This window comes from Etheostoma spectabile, chromosome 18 (genome assembly GCF_008692095.1).
Source record: "Etheostoma spectabile isolate EspeVRDwgs_2016 chromosome 18, UIUC_Espe_1.0, whole genome shotgun sequence".
NCBI lineage: Eukaryota > Metazoa > Chordata > Actinopteri > Perciformes > Percidae > Etheostoma > Etheostoma spectabile.
The window spans coordinates 181,727-188,772 of record NC_045750.1 but is presented as its reverse complement, the minus strand read 5'-3'; the positions used below and the strand labels follow the sequence as shown (position 1 = coordinate 188,772).

Here is a 7,046-nt window from a genome sequence, read left to right as displayed (position 1 = left end):
CCTAATTTCTGCTTTTCTAACTCCAACATTAGGGATAATTTCCTATAAATGAGGTTTACTGACACTAAATTCCAAAAATAACTGTAAAACTAAAGTTAATAAGTTGGTGTTACGTGGTGTTGAAGACGTCAATAAAACTGACACACATTGAAAAAAGCGTCAAAAGTGTTGAAAAAAGGGACAAAAAAATGAGAAAAGTTAAAAACAGATAAAAAGCCTCAAGAAATGTTTTTTCAAGTCCTAAGAACTGTAAATGTTAATATGAACTCTGGCAGAACTACAAAAAGTGTCTTTGGGAAATATTTAATTCAGGCAGGAAGTATAGTTCATGTTTTTATATGTAAAATACGATATATAATTAACAATCACAATGATCCACAACAGTGACTTGGCCCGAGTGGTGGAGGTACGGGGACAGGTTACAGATCAAGGCTTAAACTAATGCTTTTATATTATTTTCTCTATATAAAGATTAATCATCGGGACTATAACACATCACTAATATGTCAATTACCATGTCCAAGAGCCCAAACTGACCATCAAAAGAAAAGGACTGTCATCAAATGCCTTTTTTTCCTAAAGCCAAAGATATTCAATGTACTATAGAACTGCTGATTCTCACCTTTAAGGGGCTGGAACCATCAGAAATTTGGCATTGTCATTTTCAAAACAATTAATTATCAAAATAATGACTAATTAATTTATCATAGTCATATCAATGAACGAAGTGATTGTTGCAGCTGTAGCACAGAAGCCTGTGTACATCCACACAGGTGTTTTTGAATTGTTGGATAGGATATTTTTGACCATGTCCAGCCATCAATGTCGATATTGTAGCGTTGAATATGGTGCTTTAACAAAATCTTAACACAACGAGACATTTGATAAATAATAATAATACGGTAACAATGACTAAGGTAACAAGTCTAGTGGTGAATATATTGGTGGTAATGGAAAAAAGTGACAAAAACCTTGAAAATAGCAAAAGTGACAAAAACGTAGAAAATAGCAAAAGTGACAAAAACATGAATATAGCCAAAGTGACCAAACCTTGAAAATAGCAAAAGTGTACAAAACGGATGAAATAGCAAAGTGACAAAAAATGAAAATAGCAGACGGGGAAAAAGTGAAAAACCTTTGAAATAGCAAAAGTGCCCAAACTTGAATAGCAAAAGTGACCAAAACATTGAAATAGCCAAAGTGCAAAAAAATGAAAATAGCAACAGTGACAAAAGTTTGATTTTTAGTTGCAAGTGAAAAAAATCGTTGTCTCGCGAAAGTTTCCACAAAACCTTGATGGCCAATCGACATACATCGTGCTGCATCATAGCCACAACGTGATCCACACGGTTGAAACTAGCAAAAAAGTGACAAAAACACTGTGAAATAGCAAAAGTGACAAAACAGTGAAAATAGCAAAAGTGACAAAAACATTGAAAATAGCAAATGACAAAAACATTGAAATTGCAAAAAAGTGACAAAAACGTTGAAAATAGCAAAACTGGTGGCACAAAACAGTGAAAATAGCCAAAAGTGACAAAAACATGTTGCAAAACATTAATGCAAAAGTGACAACAAACGTTGAAAAATAGCAAGTGACAAAACTTGAAAAGCAAAAAAGTGACAAAAACGTTGAAATAGCAAAAGTGACAAAAACGTTGAAATAGCAAGCACAGTGAAAAGTGACAAAACATTGAAAATAGCAAAAGTGACAAAAACATTGAAAATAGCAAAAGTGACAAAAACATTGAAAATAGCAAAAGTGACAAAAACACTGAAAATAGCAAAAAGTGACAAAACATTGAAAATAGCAAAAGTGACAAAAACATTGAAAATAGCAAAAGTGACAAAAACATTGAAAATAGCAAAAGTGACAAAAACGTTGAAAATAGCAAAAGTGACAAAAACGTTGAAAATAGCAAGTGACAAAAACGTTGAAAATAGCAAGGAGCACATGGGGTAGAAAAGTGACAAACATTGAAATAGAGCAAAGTGACAAAACATGTGAAAATAGCAAAACTGACAAAACGTTGAAAATAGCAAAAGTGACAAAAACGTTGAAAATAGCAAAAGTGACAAAAACGTTGAAAAATCGAAAAAAGGACAAAAACGTTGAAATGAAGGGCACATGGGGTGAAAGGGACAAACATTGAAATAGCAAAAGTGACAAAAACATTGAAATAGCAAAGTGACAAAACATTGAAAATAGCAAAAAAAAAAAGTGAAACAACAAAAAACAAAAATAAAAAAACAAAATAAAATACAAAAACAAAAACAGAAAAAAAAAAAAAAGTAAAAAAAGAAAAACAAAAAAAAAACATGAAAAAAAAAAAAAAAGAAAATAGCAAAATGACAAAAAAAAAAACAAAAAAAAAACAAAAAAAAAAAAAAAAAAAAAACAAAAAAAAAAAAAAAAAAAAAAAAAAAAAAAAAAAAAAACAACATGACAATAAAAAATTTAAAAAACCAAAAAAAAAAAAAAAAAAAAACAGCAAAAAAAAAACAAAAAAAAAATAAAAACAAACAAAAACATGAAAATAGCAAAAAAGTGACCAAAAACAGTGAAAATAGCAAACAAGTGACGCAAAAACAAAATGGGAAATAGCAAAAGTGACAAAAACATAAATTGAAAATGCAAGAAAGGGTTGACAAAAACACTTGAAAATAGCCAAAAAGTGACAAAAAATGAAATAGCAAAAGTGACAAAAACATTGAAAATGAAGACATAGAAAAGTGGACAAAAACATGAAAATAGCAAAAGTGACAAAACATGAAAATAGCAAAGGTGACAAAAACATTGTGAAATATCAAAAGTGACAAAAAACACTGGAAAATAGCAAAAAGTGACAAAACATTAAATAGCAAAGTGACAAAAAAAAACATTGAAAATAGCAAAAGTGACAAAACATTGAAAATAGCAAAAGTGACAAAACATTGAAAATAGCAAAAGTGGCAAAAACATTGAAAACAGCAAAAAGTGACAAAACATTGAAAATAGCAAAAGTGGCAAAAACATTGAAAATAGCAAAAGTGACAAAAACGTTATAGAAAGATAGAAAGGAGCACATGGGATAGAAAAGTGACAAAAATGGCAAAACAGTGTCTTAAAAGTGTTAATTTTGACCCGGGTTAATTTTAACACAAGGGTCAAATCCCTTTAGGATGTATTAGCCAGTATGGACAGGAGAAACAGTCATGTATTTATTTATAAATGCAAAACCTGTTTCCCTGTACGTATGGGCACCTGACTCTAATTTTTAGACTTGGGAACCTATTCTTTATTGCTGCAGACTTGCAATTATCAAATCCCTTCAATTAGAGAAAGGTACTGATCCCGCTGCATTTAAACCGTGTGTGTGACGGCCACATTCAGACTGTTTCTCCAAATGTGTTACAAAAAAGTGGAAGTCGTCATGAGGATGTCTTCTCCTAACAGAAGAAAACATCTGTAGTCTGACCCCTTTCTCACGTCTTAAAATCCCTGAAATTGTAGAAGTGGGATTTTAAGATTAGATCAACGTCTTGTCTAGATAATGTGACACTGCAAAATACAATGAGAAAGACAAAGGTTACCAAATTCAAAACTTATCCAAGTCCTTATAAAAAGGACAGGCACCTCCCAGCCTGGGCTGAGACGTTCACATCTCCTGTAAATCTGCTCACTCTGCTCTCTCTCATCCTTACTTTTTAAGGTAAAAAGATATATTTTCGTCCTTTAACTTTAACGAATGTAAACTGTGCATTCAGTGGTTAATCTGCTAAGCTATCTAGTTCTGGATTTATTTCACTCCAGTGGCCATAGTTCTGTAAACATGATTGTTAATGTTCTCCTTACTATGATTAATGGGAGCGCTCAATTCTGACTTCTGAGCACTTTGCACCATTTTGATATTTTGAAGTGTTTTGTGGAGGGTAGTTTTAATTGTCTAGTATGCTGAAGCCTTCTCGCTGATGTCTACTGATGATACCTCTCTAAAGAGATGTTATGAGACCCTTTGATGATGCAAAGACTTAGAAATAGGTGATGGGCTCTGCCACTGCACACGTATACTGTATATGTTGGAAAGACTGTATAGATACATATATCCCGACTTGTTATTTTGTCGGAGGAATTAATGTAGTGAATGAAGGGAGCTGGTTTCTGTGCTGTGTTTTATTTTGCAGGATGAAGAGTTTTGTGATGTTTCTGGTGCTGACGCTGGTCGTCTTCATGCCTGAACCCGGGGAGTGTCGGGGGTTTAACGGGATTCGCTCCGCTTGGACCAAAGGAAGAGGAGTGTGGAAAGGTAAAATCACAAGATGAATAAGTTGAGCTCCTCGTGAGTAACTCCAGACAGTCAGCTGAGGACGAAACCTGCAGAATGACACTGAACCACAAAGAAACTGGAACTACATTTTGGTTTTTGGTTATTTGGAGTTTAAAAGCTAAAGGGGAGACAGTCCATGCAAAACCATCATTGAGTTTTTTGGGTTATTTAATTCAATTTCAATTCAATTTTATTTATAGTATCAATTCATAACGAGAGTTATCTGGAGACCTTTTACAGATAGAGCAGGTCTAGACCACACTCCAGAATTTACAAGGACCCAACAGGTCTAGTAGTGACTACCAAATATTCCCAATAGTTCTTAGTAGTAACGACTTTATGAATTCTTCAATGGTAAAATTATAACTATTAGAAGCCAAATTCACCAAGACCTGCCTTTACCTGGCACTGACTCAGTAAGACAGAATAAATCAAAATTAGAATCTGATATTAATTTTAGAAGAGACAGATCTGAGTTGTAAATGCCACCTTAATTTCTATTCTTTTGCACTATTGCACTTGTGGTTTTAACTTTTCTGAGGTTCTCATGCACAGCTCGCCTCTTCTGTTTTACCTTTGTTCTAAATCATTTCAAGGGGGGGGCAGATACGTCATATAGGGTTTTGGGGGGGGGGTAACTCCTGGAGTGGAGGAGCAGAGAAGTGTGTTAGACTGGGACTCTGCCTCCTGGTCCCGGCTCTGGATTGTTGAGGATCAGGTCCACTAATAAACTTAATATTTAGCTTCTGTAGCATGTCTCCTTTCAGACTATTGGGGGAAAAACATACACATGTAGGTGTTTATTTTAGAGGGGAGTTCTTAAAACATCTTTGTCCATCCAACTACATGTTTTATGTCTATATGGAGTAGGGCTGTGGACCAGATGGAGTGCAGTAGAGACCTGAATCAATAAGTGCTCCAGAACTACTGTTTTACACGGGAAGACCTGGCTCTGACAAGGTGTTCTCACAGATGTAATCACAGATGCACTAAGTATTGTTATGTTTTTTAATGTCATTGCACTATCAACTGGAGCAATAAACAATTCTTTCCGTTCGTTCAAAAAGCTACGAAGAGTTTAGCTCTGTAATTCGGAAGCATTCCTGTTTTTGTCGTTGCTGTAATTATTACACTGAAGATAAAAACAAACAAACAAGTAAACACACAAACAAACAGGTAAACAACAGCCAATGAGCAGAAGGTAGACTGAAGTAAAATGGCGTCAAATAAAGGATTTGTAAAGTAAAGTGCAGTAACCATAGTACGTTGGTTAGTAGTGACGTTAAAGATAAATTGAATATGTAATTAGAGTAATAAAGCAGAGGTAGCATGATATAAATTGTTTATACCTGTGACCATAAATAATATTGAAAAGTAAGTACTTGTAATGAAAAAACATAAATACAGATAATAAAGATCAGCAGACGCCCCCCCCCCGATACGATATCATCACGATACTTATACCAGAATACGATATGATTGCGATTTTAACCCTCGTGTTGTCTTCACTTTCTGACCCTCTCACATCCCTCGGGACTCATTTGGGGTTTTAAAACAATTCAAAAAAATCCAACTTTACTTCATAATCATTGTATGTTTATTGTGTATTGTTATACAGCAGCCTCCCGCAAGAACAGTTATATATTTTAATTTTTTAAATTGTATTAAATAAGAACTATGACGTTGTTTTGATGATATTTGATCCTTTTATCTCCTCGTCTGCCCAGCAACCAGAACGCACCGCCACGCGCTGATGGCGACCGCAAGGTAAGGACTCGCTCACTCTTCTTTGGAATTATATTTTTTATTGATTGAACATAACAGGAGTTTTTCTGGATTTTACTAACTCAAATCTGTTTCTAAAATCCCTTTTTTTGACTTAGGTTCGGGATAAAACAATACCGAGACCTAAAGGCCCAACGTGAAGACTCCCAGGGCTGAGACTTCATGAAGATGGTTGGGATGATGATTCAACCTGCCCCGTCGTGGGGGGGGGGGGATCAATGCCGCCCTATATATGCCGCTTCATTAATGCTTTGAAACCCAAGAACCAGCTGACTCAGCAAAGCTGTAGTCTCAGGTTTGCAGGAGTCATGTAGTGACGGGCTCCTGATGGGTTTCTGAGATGATAAATCATAAGATTTTGCTCCTGATTTTGCTACGAACTGTGATGACAAATAAAACTGCAATACAAAAATATAGAGTATGCTTGTTTTGGGGGGGGGGGGGGGGGGGGGTTCTATCATGTGGTACCTGTGTCCAATGCTCTGACTCGACCAATGCAACAAGAACTATTCCATCTCTTAACCCTCGTGTTGTCGTCCCGTCCACCATGTCATCGCTTTTTACGACATTTGTGTCACTTTTCCAACGTTGTGGGCGCTTTTTCTGATGTTTTTTCCAAAGTTATTTGATATTTCTAATGTTGACATTTTCAGCGCTTATTTCGAAGGCCCATTTGATGTGATAAAAAACTGAAAATGGGTTAAATTCGACCCGAGGACAACACAAGGGTTAATGTATTAATTGCAACAGTACACACGTAGTAGTGTAACTTCTAAAGCGTCCCTGTGGACAGGTTTATACAGGCCAATCAAAACGTCAACTCAAACTCAGAGAGATGAACAGAAGACAGGAATCAGCACCCAGATCTTAACATATGCCATGGCGAGGCATTACAAGGAGCCAGTCATCGCTCCCCTGCATCACTGAGGTCATGTGGCATAGAGAAAACCACCC

At 35.4% G+C, this 7,046-nt stretch overlaps 1 protein-coding gene across 1 annotated transcript in view; it reads right to left on the bottom strand.

The window, feature by feature from the left end:
- LOC116706523 (exostosin-1) overlaps positions 1-7,046 on the bottom strand; it is a 321,262-nt gene that overhangs the window by 171,478 nt on the left and 142,738 nt on the right. The window lies entirely within an intron of this gene.